Here is a 16,961-nt window from a genome sequence, read left to right on the forward strand (position 1 = left end):
GAGGGAAATAAATTTGCCTAAATAAGAACAAGACATTACTGAAGATGTATTTCTGTATTTTAACTAATTACAGGAGAGTTAAAGGATTGACAACAGCTATTTTTCTTTCAATAAGCTAGAATTGAAGAGCCCTTATCTTCTCATGGGGAAAACCATTGGACTCTCTTATAAGAAGTTTCTTTCTGCACAGGGTTCTTAAGGGAGAGTATAGTTCCCGTTGCTACAGTAAACCTTCCTTAAAGGACACAAGGAACTCTTCAATTCAAAATACTGTTAAAACAATAAGTATTTTTACAGTTCATTTATTTCCTCCATATTTGATTTCCTGTTTTTTCTATCCCAAATGATCTTCCCATAATACCATTTCAGAAAAGAAAACCTGTGTGCTAAGTCCTTCTCTGTCCCCTCTATCATCTTGCCTGTTTGTGTAAGCGCCAGTAAGCCAGCAGTGAAAGGTAGATAGGTTCTGCGTGTTGGAAAAGGATGTATGCGTTTAATGTGTAATTCCTTGAATGGGGAGAGGCTTCACTTGCCTATTCTGAAAAAATCCTGGTCCATTCAGTTGCGTGAAGGCGCAGGCATCTTTGCAGTCCTGCTGTTAATCAGCATTGCTCCAATCTAATGTGTTATGAACATGTCTGTAGGAAGAAGTTCTCTATTGTGTCTGTGAGGGACTCCATGTACACCTACAATAGATATTGCAGATATGAAGAGACAGGCTAGGATTTGGTGCCATGATCCAAAGGGCTGGTAAATGCGGTAGCTTCAATACCCATATGGTTCCAGCCCTAAGAGACTTGGACTTGATGCTGTTATCATTCCTTGATGTTTGGCTCTTTCACTCATGTAAATGTTATCAGATTCAGGTCCCTAGATATTACATCTGTGCTCAGAAGCAAAATCAGTTTGACCTTGTACTGCTCACTTCATGTTATCACCCTTCAGTCTTCCCATCTACAGAATTAGAATATTAGGATATTTTTCAGAGGCATGCACTGTCTTAGGCCTGGATTTCAGTGTAGAAACTCTTTTCTGCAGCACTGAGATTGGAGAGTGTAATGCAGCTGTGCTGGTCATGTAAGATGATGTTTTAAACCACTGTAGTTTTGTTGTGGGTCTGTTGTTAGTGTCATTACAACTGGGATCTTCAAGTAATGATTCCAAAGATCCTTGGTATACACATGGAGCCTGGAGGCCGTGGTTTTATGTACAGTATATATACTTACAAATGTATGAAGATTTTGGCAAATAGACTTATGGAAGGAGCACTAAATTGAGTCTCAGGAGATGTGATTTCCTTTTCTGATGAACAGAGACTACCAGTGTGACCTTGATTAGCCTGCGGAAAGTAATTTTTTTGTGTATTTGTCAGCTACTTCTATTCTTAGCCAGTTCAGGGGCTAGTTAAAACAACTAACTCAGCTGCATGATCCTGTATATAACTTAGTTAAGTTCTAGCAGTGTAGGTCAGCATGTTCTTACCTCTGGCAAGCAACAGCCCCAATGTTGTTGACCTCCTCCCCAGCCATCATTCCCAGGCACCAGATAAAATTCAGTGGTGGGCTCTGTGTAGCTCCTGGACAGTCTAATAGCATCATTCTTGCCAAAAGCCATGCCCCTATAAAAAGCTAATGCCTCTAAACTGTCTTGCTCGGTTTCCATTTAAGTTGTGGGATCTTGATAGTTTTATGCTTTAGTGGAGAAACAAGTCTTAGTATGAGTGTGAACAGTACAATAAATACTTCCTGGGCCTCAGTTCCCCTTCTGCAGAACACAAGCAATGGTTATCTTTCCTTTCCTAGGGAGGCTGCAAACTCTTCAGGACAAAAGTGTGTTTAAAGAGGGATTTTAAAGGGAGTTAGTGCTGGGGCATGAACCCTCAATGCAAACTGAGGCTGAGGTGTTAAGGGAAATGAAGAGTGAAGTTGTTTCCCACTTGTGTTCATGGTTAGAGGATGTCTTGTAAGTTCACTAAGTGGGGTAAAGTGGTTCCTAAATGTTGTGTTTCTGCTAGATAGACAAAGCCTCTGGTTCTCTGAAGTGCTCTATGATCCTTGAAAGGAGGCGGCAGTAGAAATGCAGAGAATTGGTACTATCCATGTGTGATAATGCATTTATGGCTTTTTTCCTAGCCTATCCTATGCTATCACAAGCAAAGCACCTTAATCCATATTTTGTATGTCTAGTCAAATATATTCTCAGATAGGCCCAGGTGCATCCTATCTAAGAGAAGGTACTTAACAGCATCTATTAAGGGGACAGATACCTGTTTTTTCTCCTTAGTCAGTGAAGGGCAATAGGCATCCCAGGGAGCAGTTCAGAGGGAGCCCAGGGTGACTGTAACCCTCAGCAAGTGCCTTAGGTACACAGGGTCATTCTAGACCCAGCATGAAATGTCTGCCCAACAGATTTCATACCAAAACCAGATGGGAGGCAGTCACTTTCTCTTTAATTAACTACTGATGTTGCCATGCAGATTGAGAGCAGCCCTGAGGAGAAGGACTTGAGGGTGTTGGTTGATGAGAAGCTCAATAAGAGCCTGCAATGTGTACTTGCAGTCCGGAAAGCCAACAGTATCCTGGGTCGCATCAAAAGAAGCATGGCCAGCAGGTTGAGGGAGGTGATTCTGCCCCTCTACTCTCCTCTGGTGAGACCCCACCTGGAGTGCTGTGTCCAGCTCTGGGGTCCCCAGTATAAGAAGGACATGGACCTGTTGGAGCTAGTCCAGAGGAGGGCCACAAGGATGATCAGAGGGCCGGAGCACCTCTCCTACGAGGACAGGCTGAGAGAGTTGGGGTTGTTGAGCCTGGAGAAGAGAAGACTCTGGGGAGACCTTGTAGAGCCCTTCCAGTACCTAAAAGGGGGCCTACAGGAAAGATGGGGAGGGCCTTTTTATCAGGAAGTACAGTGATAGGATGTGGGGTAACGGTTTTAAACTGAAAGAGAGGAGATTTAGCTTAGATATTAGGAAGAAATTCTCTACTGTGAGAGTGGTGAGGCACTGGAACAGATTGCCCAGGGAAGTTGTGGATGCCCCATCCCTCAAAGTGTTCAAGACCGGTCTGGATGGGGCTTTGAGCAACCTGGTCTAGTGGGAGGTATCCCTGCCCATGGCAGGGGAGTTGGAACTTGATGATCTTTAAGGTCCTTTCCAACTCTAACCATTCTATGATTCTATGATTATTTTGGTTGGTACTAAAGAGTAGTAATGTAAACAAACCACTTAAGAAGAAGGTTTATTTTCTGTATAAATATAAAAACTGGGAGTCAGCTTTCCTGGGTTTTGTTTAGTTAGTCCCCTGCTTTATATAGTTTATATAATTGAAAAAGTTGCTGGCTTTATCTATGTCTTCTATGTTTGGCAAAAAGGTATTACTTGTATGCTCATCATATTGAAAGTGGAGTGATCCAGCACCATCACACTGTTAGTACACTGGCAAGACCCACTGGTGTCTTTTCTCTGGTTTGCATTCAGCCATTTCTTCCTGCCCCAGAGAATGGAGGAAATGTTAGGCACATGTGAGAGTTGCAATGGGCCTTTTTCTCAGGCTGGGATGGACTTCCGCTTTGAAGATTTTAGGAACATCCCAGTTTAGATGTAGCTGGGGAAAAGGTGGCTTAAGCATCTGAGGGAGATCATGGCTTTGCCAATTGAGTTCCATTGTTTTGGCAACTGTTGGTTGAGGAGGAATCTGAAAAGCATGCCCCTGTAGAGGCAAAACATGGAGAGACTCATGGCCCTGTCATGCACAGCAGTTTCAAACAGTTTTGGGTAGATGGGTGAGATAAAAAGAGAAGGATCTCAAGACAGTATCTCATGACATGTGTGTCTACGTATGTGTATATATATTGTGCATGTGGCAACAGAGCAGTACTGGGACAGTGTGAGGTGAAAAGGACCTGTACACTAAATAGCTTTTGTTGAGATTTTAGCCTTCAAATGCAAATAGGAGGGAGGTACAGTGGGAAGGGAAAAATAAGTGATTGAACAGTAAACCTGAGTGATGTTTACAGGATAAATAATATTATTAACTTACATTTTATTACTGTGGCTGCTGTGATAGCAGAGAGCACTTTTTAGAGACATGCGAATAATAATAGCCCAGAGAAAAGCACATGGTCCATCAAAACCTTGCCTCCAGCAAGAAAATACAAATCACCAGGTATGGTAGCTCACCATTTTATGCACAATTATCTCTCTTATGACTGCATGGCCACATTCACTCCCTGCTCCAAACATGTCCAGCTCCCTCTTGAACTGATGTTCACAGTTTACATCTATTTTTGACTTTAGCAAAGCCCATTTTATTCTCTGTGTTGACAGTCCTTTGCAGAAGGATATTCTGTCTGAATTCCTCGTAGTGCTTTTTGCAGTCATTCTCTTGTCAATGTCAGTGTTTTTGACCTCTTGTTTTGAGTGATAAACTTTCAGAAAGCTTATTTGGCAGTAATCGATTCTCCTCCTTACAGGATCCTCTACATTTCTGAAGAGCTTTACTTCTTTTTCTTCTCCTTTCTAAGCCAGTATATATTGACAGTCTTCTGTCAATATATAGAAGTATATTTTTGTCTGTACAGTTTTTCTACAAAACCACAGATTAGAAAAAGCTTTAAAAATAAGGGGCAAAATAGATCATTGCTCCAATCCCAGCTGACTGCCTGAATAGTATTCTTCACATTTAGCATGGATATTATTGAAACGAAAATGTGCATTTAATATAAAAAGGTGTTCTAATCACTCTGTCCAATTACAGCAAAGCATGAATGATGATAACGTGTTTCAAGCCTCCAAATAAAATGAAGAACATTAAGCTAAATGGGATGCTGTTACTCTGCTGAAAATGCCTTTGATTTTCTTACCTCAGTAGCCCTTCTTACTGTTCTTTTTTCCCCAAGGGGAATGTTGCACCTGCCGAAATACATAGATTCATAGATTGGTCTGGGCCGGAAGGGACCTCCAAAGGTCACCTAGTCTGACCTCCCTGCAGTCAGAGGTCAACCCCCAACTAGATGAGGTTGCCCAGGGCCTTGTCAAGCTTCACCTTGAATATCTCAAGGGAAGGGGCCTCAACCACCTCCCTAGGCAACCTGTTCCAGTGTTCCACCACCCTCATAGTAAACAACTTTTTCCTAATATCCAATCTAAATCTCCCCTTCTCCAACTTAAAACCATTGCCCCTCGTCCTGTCACTGCAGGCCTTTGTAAACAGACCCTCCCCAGCCTTCCTGTAGGCCCCCCTCAGGTACTTGAAGGCCACTATTAGGTCTCCCCTCAGCCTCCTCTTCTCCGGGCTGAACAACCCCAGCTCCCTCAGCCTGTCCTCATAGCAGAGGTGCTCCAAGTTGGTAACTTGGTGGTTACAGGTGGTAACTCGGTGTTTTTCCTCAGCAGATGGAGATTTTTTGCTAACCCAATGCTAATAATGGAAGGCTGGTTATCAGTATGAGAAAAAAAACCACTTTTGCTAGAAACTATGATTGTGTGTTAGAAAATATGGGCCAATTTTGTGCTCGCTCCCCCAAATTCACTAACACTGGTGTCTCTCTGTTTCAGCAGCAGGATTCTGATGTCAAATGCTTTGCAGGCTACTCTTGATTGTCTTCTGGTGTGTTCAGCTGTGTAATATAAATATTAGTACTACTGGTACAAATATTTAGTACTATTAGAGTACTATTTTGTACTATCAGTACCTAGTACTAATACTAACGCCAGGTACTACTAATACTAAACACTAACACTAACACTAGGCACTAACGCTGCATACTAATACCAGGTAACAACAGTACTAGATATACTATAGAGTATATAGTATATTAATACTATTTAGTATGAAAATGAATTCTTTGGATAAATACAACTTCAGACTAGACTCTTCAAAGTCTATCACATTTACCCTTTTCTATGGGTAAATCTGGGCTGATCCCATAAATCTTCACATTTGGTTCAATAAGAAAGTTACAATGAATCTCATGCAGTATTTTCAGTTTGATTCAGTTATATTGTCTTTGTTTATCTGTTGCACTTCATGACTTCAAATTTCATAGTCAAAACACTAGCTGAAGACTATAGTGCCATAACCACATGATAGGGCAGCATCTAAGAATTTGTCTGTATTTTAAAACTAACATTTTTCTTCTCTTTATTTTTTAAAAATTTTTACAAATCCTTCTTTCTCATTACTTAAATAAAAACAAACCCTTGCCCGCCCTTCCTTGCAACAACAAATGGTTTGTTTTAATAGCTTCATTTTCTTGTTTACTGAAAGATCCTTGGCATAAGAGATAACAAATGATTTCAAATAATGAAAATGTTTTAAGTTCAAGGTGAGCTAATTCAACTTACTTTGTATTTGCTGAGGAGCAGGAGTACATACACAAGGGAGCAAGCTATTGTAAATCAGCTGCTGTGTGGTTACTAGGCTCTCTATAGTCTTACCCTGTCATAAATGCAAGGTAGTTTACTCTGAATTGAAAGACGAGGAAGTGTCCTCACCGTTACCGTGAGAATATACACTGGTAATTACCCCAGAGCAGCTGATACGTGGCAGCTGCTTCCCTGTGTACACTGCGTCTTGTGATATATGTGAGATAATTTGAGGGAGTTTATCCCTAATAGGTGACTCCAGGATTTTCTCTCCTTACAGCATGAGAAAGTGTTGTATTAGATTTGAGGAAATAGAGCCTCTTCTTTGGCTAATTTTTATTTGCAGTGGGTGGTAGGTCGCTCAGATCACTGTACTGTATCATTCCTTCCTTCTTGCTGGGTGTCTGAGTTGCAGGTGGCACTAGTTCCCTTGGGAAATTCTGGATGAAAAACTTTTGTGCTGAAATTTTAATATCTTTGGAACTTATGGTTATTTTTATGAGTGCGCAGTTCTTGTCCAGGACCTAGCTGTTAATGACTCATGTGGCTTTAGAAAACAATAAAGAACCAATTACTAAGAAAACACTCGCCACCCAGATTTTCAATGACAGATCCCAGCTACAAGACAGAAAACGATCTATGTTATCAGAACCCAGTCTTCCAGTGGTTAGTATGTGTTAACTTTGACTCTAATATGTTAAATGGTATAGTGTTCACCCTTTATTTATTCATTACCTCTGGGTCTTTCTGTGTTTTCCAGCTACTGTCTTTATTTTAACAAAACAACCTATTTAAATGTTCTGAAAATAATTGAAATTCCTTAGAACAGTTATCAGAGTCCTCCCTTTTAAAATGCATTTTCTAAAAATTTGCATGTGACTGGAGATTTTTTCAATGAATGGAAATCTATCAAGAAATGGAAAAATAAATTGGTGAATGATCTTTTCTGTTTGGGGGGCGGAGGGAGGGTTTTAAGCATTTTACCCTCTTTACATAGGTTACTTCATTGCTTCTTGCAAAGACTATCCACTTGCTTTCTGTTCCTTGGTGCCATAAAAAAAAAGTTTTTGTGTGCCTGCTGAGAGGTGATTGTCTTCCAGTGGTGGGTGAAGAGAGCCCTGTAAGTCTCTTATCTCTTTTAGACATTGTAAATCTTTGTAATGTACTTAGATTCTCAGGATGAGAAACAATATAGAAGGGCAAGGCATTATTTAGTTCAAGTTCTGTGGACTATTTTATGTTTTTGTCCTTCAAAGAAGTTCAGGGCTCAGTAAGTGCATTATAAAGAAAGATAAAAGAGTTTTGTGGTACGGAACCTAAGGAAAGGAATGTGTCTTCTATTACTTATGAAATCAACACTAGAATTACTGTCTTCAGAAATGCAGATAAACACATTATATCCCTAATAGGCTGTGTTTCATGGAAAAATATATTGCGGTTTGAGAGGTTCTCTCTTTGAAGTCATCTGATAAAGGATTTTAATTGAGATCATTTCAATATGCAAATATGGTCTGGCCATTACATATCATTAATTGCTTAAGCTTAGCGTCAATATTCCAGTCTAGAGGCTGGCTTTCTGCATGCTTCCAACCTACACCGAGAGAGCTTATCACAGGCAATTATCTTACCCAAATAAAAAATGAAAATGAGAAAGTTAAATAAATAATAGAACATTCTGATGGAATCACAGTAATGTGCTTCTTGGTTAACATTAGGCCTGACTTTCGGACAGCTAGCTTTGTTAATGCACTTGTCCTTTGCTTTTGCATCAATCTCAGTGAATCTTCCTGCATTCTACAATGATATATGTCTAGTCATATCTTTTCTGTCTAACAAATAAGCCATTGAGATAACAAAGGCAGGATCAATATGGAAAACTGTACTCATAAGAGAACAGAATCATGATTTTTTTTCATCTCGATCAGAAGTAGAATCTCAGAAGAAAAAAGTAGTAAACTGAGCTCCCTCTGGAATAATTGATATCCTATGCATTTTGGATATTGTATGAGTTAGCAGGTATTTAGAAATCAAGCTCTGTCCTTTCCATAAAAATACATAATTACATATAGGCTTTTTTTGGGATGCTCAAAACCACCAACAAAAAAGACATCCAACTCCCAGTGACTGTTGAAAGGAGTGAGAAGCCAAATTTTCAGTTGTACTACTAAAAATCTTCCTTACTGTGGCAGAGTTCACATATGCAATATCAGAAATTTAATTTACAGTCTTCTGTCTCCCACTGTGTCCTTAAACTGGCTGCAAGAAGAAACCCCATTTCCCAGAAATTAAAGCTATTGCAAAAAACTGTTCCAAGTTGTGTGTATCATTCTGTGTTAGAAATACACAACTTCTCAAGGTCTCCTAGAGCAAGAATTTCATTCTGTTTGGAAGCTTAATATAGCACTTGTAACATTCATAACCAAACCCATCCTGTGATTTATGGGTTATAGTGCCTAATTTTAATGTTGATACATTTATTCAAAGCACAGTCTAAATAAAGATTTAGTGTCGATCACATTTACAAACACTACAGTTTGAAATAATTAAAACAAACAGATGAAAAAAATACCTGCTAGTTAATTCCACTTATACATGTATTTATTATTATGCAAATTAGGGAAAACCTTTTCAAATGGTGTCATCTCATCCCTCAGCAGCTTTTACAATACCTGTATTCAAGCTAGTTCCCTCTGGCTGCCTAGGCAATAGGCTGGAAATCAGGAGAGCCACTTCACTCCCAATTTTTGCTCACTCATCTTTAGTCGAGTCACTTGGTCCCTCGGCGCCTCTGTTTCATAATCCGCAAAATGAGAAATACCCTCCTTTGTAAGATATTGTGAGACTGGTGTATTTAAAACGGTGACCAAGCTTCCTGTGTCTGTGGCACTTTCTGAGCTGTTTTTTTCTTTTGCCAGTGATGTGGACTAGATCAAGGGAAAGCACCTTACCTTGCAGTTCCTGCAAAATATCCAGTTTGAGTGGATGTGTCCCATACTTCATATCTACCAGGGAAAGTCTGTGAACTGCTCTTGACTCAGCAGTAGAGTTTTGTCTTGTGCATACCTGAGGGGGCTTGTAGTAATGAGTTGGTCTAAGGCCTGGCCAGGATTCGTAGCCAGCCCCTTTGACCGATTTGCTCGGTTTGTAAGAACTGTGTTTCCACAGCTTCTCCTATGAACCAGATCTTTCTGTTTTCCCTCCAGATCCACCTTCCTGATTGTCTCTGTCCTGACTCTATCAGCTTCCATCTTTTTCCAGTCCTATCTGCATTTTCTTTTCAGCTGTTCTTCAGTGCATTCTTTCAGAGATGTCTGTTGACCTATCAGTAGTGCTTCTTTTCCTTGGTCTATCAAAATTTAATCTAATGGACCTTCAGAGTACATTTCAAAACTCAGAAAATTATCAGAGCCGTTTAAAGGTGGGCTGTGGGAGAAGGACGGAAGAATCCTGCAACAGCGGGAAGTCACTGGAAAGTGGTTTTGGGGGTCTAAGCAGCCCTGCTTTGTTAAAGTGGATATAATGAACATTCCTGCTGTTCATTATACATATATTTGTACATGATTTTGATGATCTCTCTGGACCAGTACTCACGTCAGTCTGTCCCTAACTTTCTGCCAACATGACCCCCCTATAGATGGGTCAACTGGTCACAGACTTCTGCAAAAGCTCCGCTTCAGAAGCATATACAGATGCCCTAACCATTCTGTCCATCATGGTCAGTGGTTGATATGTAAATTTATACGGTCATTTGCTGCTTCGATAGGGGTGTGTGGGACACATCCCTTGCTGTTAAAAAAGGCATGCTGTAGTTGTTCTTGCTTGATGAGCCTTCAAGATTCAAATGGGCTGAAACCGAATGTTTACCTCAAATGTCCATGTAGCAGCTTGGTCCTTTCAGCCGTCCCTTAACAAGAACCAGTGCTGAGTTTTTAGCACACTGTCCCAAAACACAGCCCCAAGCTGCACACAGGAGAGTTCCTGCTACTGGCACTACCCTTCACGTCCCAGGACTCCTGTCATGTAAGAGGGAGCGCAGCTCTGGTTGGGCAGGGATATTCGCTCAGACTGGGACAAAATGTGGCACTTGTTTATGCACAGCTCCTGCTGACTGCAAGTGTCAGCTGAAATCCCATCTATGTTGTTCAGGCTGGTTAGGGACAGTGAGAGCACAGGACACAACTGCTCCTCCCCAGCAGCTCAGGCCCTGTAGGAATCAACCCAGTGACTCAAGCTGTTGCAGCCAAACCTGTATTACCTTTAAACTCTGAAGCCAAGATACAAGAGGGCTTGTTTTGGGCAAACTGTTTTCCTGTTTCCTTAGGTTCATGGGGATCATAATTTTACCATAACTGTGGCGCTAGCAGAGGCCACATTAGCTAATTTAAAACCAGCTCAGTTATGTCTACAGCACACCAAGGCTAAGGTGATACTTGATCCTGTTTATCATGATATACTGTAGAACAACAGTGTCTACCCAGGGACCATATATATGTAAGGCATTTAAAGTCTCAACACCATTTCTCAAAGATCTCCAACCTGTCATAGTTTCTTCCTCCCTTTTCTGAGCACTTTGGAAAATCCCCTGGAATCAATGAAATTTTAGTGCAGATGAAAATCTAGGGAGGACATCCCATTTCAGTATTTAGGAAGGAAGGATGCATTTCCAATCCTGTTTTGAAATAAATCTTGATTTTATTTTCCTTGTTATATACTCTAATGTAAATGTCATGAGTCAAAGTGAAATTTTTATGTAGCATTTCAAAATTTGGACATTTTGTTCAGATTCATAACAAAGCCAGTGTGTGAAATCCACAACCGGAAGTCTGCCTTCCACAAGGCTTTTCCAGCCACCAACTATTGCCAAAATCTGGGAAAATTCATCTGACTCTTAAACTGGACCCAGTTTTCACAGGGCATGGGACCAAAGCTCTAGATCCAAGTGCTGAATCTTTGTGAATATTTATTTAGGAGGAGAACCTTTTGTTGTGCACTTTTCCTTAAAAAAATCTAATTATAATTTTTGGAAGAAGGTGTGGTTTCTGTGATAGGAAAGAGATTTGTGTACTGCAGTGAAGCTGGAAGTGAGGGCCTCTTGACTCAGCACAGAGACCTGCAAGAATCCAATTCAGGTCAAAGAGGAAAACAGAGAGAGAAGAATAGGGAAGAGGCGAGAAAGAAAAAGAGAATTAAAGAACTGGGGCTGAGCAGGGACTGGGATATGGAGAGAATGTACATTGGCGAGGAGCAGAGAAAGAAAGGGGAAAAGAAGTAAGGAGAGAGGAGGAACAAGACAAAGAAATGGGGGAAAAATAGAAAAAGTACAGAGGGCAGAGAGCAAAAAATGGAGAACTTAGAGACAGAAGGAAAAGCTGCAGGGAAGAGGGTTTATTAGAGAAAAAAATCGCAGCTTGCTGAAATATGGTTGGCGTAGAAGATTTTTATTTCATACCCTGCTGCCTAGGCTCTGATGATTCCTAGGCTGAAGGTATATGACACTGGTAGATAACATACGGGCAGCTTCTGTGCTCTTCTGAAAAGCTTTTTGTGTCCCTGACAACTTGTTCTAATTGCACAAGTTCAAACACTTCAGATGTTCTGTGTGGCTGCAAGCACTTTAGAAAAGGTTGATGTAGAAAAGCCATCTCTCTGTAGTATCCGTGGACTGACTTTTCTTCACAAGTGCTTATGTTGATAGTTTAACTTTGTTAATCCAAGCACAGAGGAGACACTGAAGTATCCTGAATTAAAAAAAAAAAAAAAAATTAAGATTGAATGAAATTTATGGGGAAAATGAAATTTGCCTCTGTATTTTCAGTGGGACTTGCTGTATCTTTTCCTGAACTAAGAAATGTTTGTTCAAGCACTTCCTTCTGTCTGCCTCTAGCACACCTACGTTCTTTATCCAAAAGTAGCTGAGCCACATCAGCCGCTGACTTCACTTTTAATGAGTAATAGAAAAGGCTTTGAACCTTCAAAGCCCAGGAGAGTACATGAAACTTATTATGATGTGACCAGGAAAAGAATAGTATATGTCTCACCTGGGACCTCATTTGAGGTCCTCTTGGGAAATGATCATGGAAATGGCAGGACTGACTGGAGCTGAAAGAGCAGCATAATGGGGTGGAAAAAAAAAGGGGGTTAGCAAGCAGAGATGGGGCTGATAGATTTTCAGGCTCCTTTCAGTGCTGAGGGGAAGAGTTGGTTGCACAAAGGGATTGTGGAGGTAGGAGTTGTTCAAAACCAGAAAGCAAAGGTTGCAGATTAAGGTGCAATAATGTTCCGAAAGAAAGGAAGGGTATTTAAAGGGGAATGACTATGTGGGAAAAGAAGCAGGGGACTAGGACTTTGAGTGACTTTAGTGCTTCAAACTGTGTATATTGTACTCTTATTTCTTGTTGCTGGTTTGCATCACCTCAAGTGAAAGCCTGGAAGTACAGCTTATTGTGTACAGAAGTGTGAGAGAAGACAACTGCAGAAAATCTCTTAAACAGAATAGCTACTATGTGTCTTTGCACTTAGTTCTTTGGGCAATCTTGAAAGGAAGGCAATTCAAATACATTATAATGCAACAGAAATACAGGTGGTCAGGCAATAGAGGTCAGGGAAAGTATTGTATTTCTTTCGACCTTTTTCAACCACAACCAATTTTCAGGCAGGATGGAAACAAAAGCATCTTAGTCAGCTGGGGCGGTGGACTAATAGATCTTCATAAAACATTTTGTGAGTTGTGAGGCTGTAGAAGCAGCCCACGTAGGTTGCACCTAATCTGTGATATGCTTGGCTATGCAATCCAATTTGCAGACCTGTACGTGTAGTGTTCACACAACACCACTGAGATGGAAGAGTCGCTGTCGCAGACACCCTTCACCATTCCCAGGTATTATCACCTGGGTGTGGTAGAAAGAAACTCTGGACATGAATTCACATTTTGGCTAGACAATATGTTCACAATCTGGTCTCTGCTTTGTCGGAGAATTGGAGTTGTATGGCATAAGAGGTGTAGCTTTGGAAAATGTATTGTCATGGAAAAAGCAAGAAAAGACCCGTTTTCTTGAGTTTGCCGAAAGACCCCGCTCCCAACATTGCAATCCTGATAGCACACAGGAGACCTTTGACATTACCAGGATCTTGTCCCAATATGTATAGACTCATCCAGGACTATGGAGGAGAGAGAGAAGAGGTTACAAAGCACATACGGCGACATGAAGTGAGTGTTATGATTTTATTTTCAGTGAAGCAAGACTCCCTCCCTCTTAAACGTCTACTAAAATGATCTTTATCTGACACACTAGCCCAGGAAAGTTGGCTATTCAAACGTTGCGGGGGAGTGGTAGTGGGGGTGGTTGGAGAGAGACATGGGCCCGTAAAAGTTAATCTATAGTTTAAACAACCCCAGCTACTCATAAAATTGAAAGATGATAACAGCAAGATTTTTCTTCCGCCTGTTTATATATGTTATGAAAGGCACTACAAAGGGAACATCAGTGGTATATTCTGACAGAGTGCAGGAGTTGGCAGATGTTTGTTAATTAAAAGAATTCAGGTAACGAAACAGTACCGAGGGTTCACAAGGGATGCCACATTTGCGCACACCAGCACATGTGTGCATCCTTTTTCACACACCCCCGTTCACCACATGCCACCTGCTCACCCAGTTGTTCTTGAGCCATGGTCAGCATAAAAATTGTCAGAGGAAAAAACACGTTCAAACCAGATCTGAGGCAGATGTCCTTTCCAAAGACACCCTGAGCCTAGTTGGGTGTGAACTCACCCCCTGATGGCCCTGCTCATCTGAGAGGTCTAGGACAACCAGAGAGCCTGTGGCTTCTTATAAAAATATGGGAACCTATTTTGGTGGCACACTCCAAGGACTGAGGCCTTGTTTGTACTGTACTGTCAGACCTTCAAGTGGGAGAACAGCGTATCACGGCTGTAGGTCAGAGCTGGTTTAGTTGATAGTTCTCTCCCAAAGGCCTTACAGAAGAGAGCAGTCAGACATATCATGTCAACAACGGTGTGAAAAGTGATATCCCTGCATACCTTTTCCTATAGACTGCTTTTTAAGTTAAAAAAAAAAAAAAAAAGGCTGAGCCCTACCTGAGGAAAACCCTAATTTCATAAAGAACAAAGGAACATAGTCCATTTTCATGCCTGGTGGGGGCAAAGCCTGGCCTCAGCAGCAAAGCCTTCTGGCTCTGCCTTCAGCTGCCACTGGCTTTTGGAATCCAGGATAACAAAACTGGATTTTGTTGGATAGCCAAGTTAGAAGAACTTTGGTCTTTGTGTGTTAAGTAGGAATCACCTTTGCAGTGATGGGCAGTGCTTCTCCACAGACACCGCAAAAATGCACGTGGCAGGGTTTCAGAAAGGCAATTCTGAGTGTAGTGTCCAACCCAAATAGCAGGTGCCTATCCCTTTGCAGTTAAGAAATATGAGTTATCTTATTCCTGATTGCTTATTATTTTATTTTGTCTGAAAATTGAGATATACAGTGAGAAGAATCAGAAAAAAACCCCACTGATTCAGTTCAGATAAACTTCCAAGTTGGGTTTCAGGGACAGACTGGGGATCAGGGAACTTGGGTTAAATCATGTGTCTTTGCGAGACATGATTCCTTTCGCGATGTTGCTTGGTGTAGCTGTTCTTGCATGCTCTACTTCCTCACCTTCAGTATGGGGCTCATGTCTGTGTCACAGCAAGCCTCATAGCTTTGAGCTTAGATTTATCACATAAGGTGCTTGGAGACCTTTGCTTAGTATATGCGGAAAAGTGCAGATTTATATTGTCTTGAATTTCTCTGTTCAGTAAAACAGATATGTAACAAGTGATTCATGGCATGTCTTACTTGTAGTTAATCTGAGCATAGTGTGAAATCAGTTTTCTTTGTGGTTTCTTGCCACTTCTATTTTGAATTCCATCAAAAAAACAGAAATTCAGAGTTGTGTTAACATACTCTCCCCTTGCAGCCCAAGCTAAATATTTATTCTCTCTTGATGATTTTTACCTGAGTCCTAAGAGCTCCATAAAGCAGGTATCTGTGCAAACTCTCCAGGAAAAATGATTGTTTGTTCATTTGAAGTAATTTTGGGTGCTTGCAAATTCATCATTGAACTAGACATGAGTTATTTTTGCCACAAGAGCAGTGAAGGCTCAAAATGTGTTCAAATTTACTAGTTAAACAGTAGATGTGGGAAGAAAATTCAAAATTCAAGATGTGGTTAATACTTGTTGTCTTACAGCCCTCCAAATTTTCTCTTAAAGGAATTGTTTCTTATACTCTTACAGTATTTCTGTAGTGGTCCTAAATTATACCTTGGAGTATTTGTATAGCCTAAACTTGATGCTAGTGATAAAATTCAGAGGGGTCAGCAGGTGGGGGGAAGGGCAATCAAAGGTCAAGTTGAGGAGTCTTAGAACAATTCCTGGGACAATTTCTCTTGTCTCTACAGAGATCCAGAAGTACCTTTCTTAACACGAAGGCTTAAGAGAACCCATCTCTGTTCCCCATCATAGATTCTCCATGCAGTCCTGCAGTAGAGGGGAGAGCTGAATGAATCTCCAACCTCACTTGGAAATGGTTTTGTTTAGTTCAGAGAACGGGGTTTGTGTCAATAGGGCACGTTATAACTTATGGCCAAGGAGGGCAGATTTAGTGTCCTTGTTGGTTACTCAAGTGTTGTTAAAAGTCCTTGAAATACATGTGCAGCCTTTCTTGCCTGGGTTACTCTGAGCATTGTTCTTTTATTTGAAAAAATCTGCATCCTTCATATGCAGCACTTTGCATCTTGCCTGTCATTCCACAAAAGTTAATCTTACAGCAGAATAAGCTGTCAGGTTGTATCTTTGAATGGTTTCAAGTGATTTTCAACTAAATTGCAAAAACTATACAGCTAAAGAAAATACTTAAAATTAGACTGAATCTTGGCTGGTTTCATGGGTTACTTTTTATATTTTTAGTTATTTTTTATTTCCAAAAGAAATGTATTTTCTCTCTTTTTGCAATTTTTTTCTTTACTGTGTTTGTACAGTCATGGTTTTCTATGTCCAAGGAACACAAACACTATGCAAAAAGGACCAGACTTACACTTGTCATCTAAAGTTTATGGTTATACAGAAGTGAGATTAAAATTGGTCCCTAACTGGGTAGCAGTACATGAAAATTTGTCTAAAATGCTGTGTGTTATTCTAGTACTATTATTATTGTATCACCGAGTCTTACCTGAATTAATTTTCATGATACCCCAGTGAGAAAAATGGAAGATTAGTACCCACGTTACATGGACGGGGGACAGAGGCCTAGGAACAACAGATTCCAAAAATCACACATAAAATCTCAGTTAGATCAGTGACTAACTCAGGTCTTCCTAAATACCCAAGTAGTACTGAAGCCAAAATAAACCCTCTGTGGAACAAGCTAATAAATATTGAAAACAGAGTTTTGTATTAATTTTGTGGGTAGCTTTTAAAAGTCCATATGAAACCATATCCAAGCCTTTTGGTGGGTCTGTTCACACTGTTTGTTAAACTTTCAGTCTGTCACTGGGGTTTAGGATTACCCTAAAGCTGAATGAAATATAAAATTCTTAATATTGTTTTA

Source organism: Numenius arquata, chromosome 2 (genome assembly GCF_964106895.1).
Source record: "Numenius arquata chromosome 2, bNumArq3.hap1.1, whole genome shotgun sequence".
NCBI classification, from domain to species: domain Eukaryota; kingdom Metazoa; phylum Chordata; class Aves; order Charadriiformes; family Scolopacidae; genus Numenius; species Numenius arquata.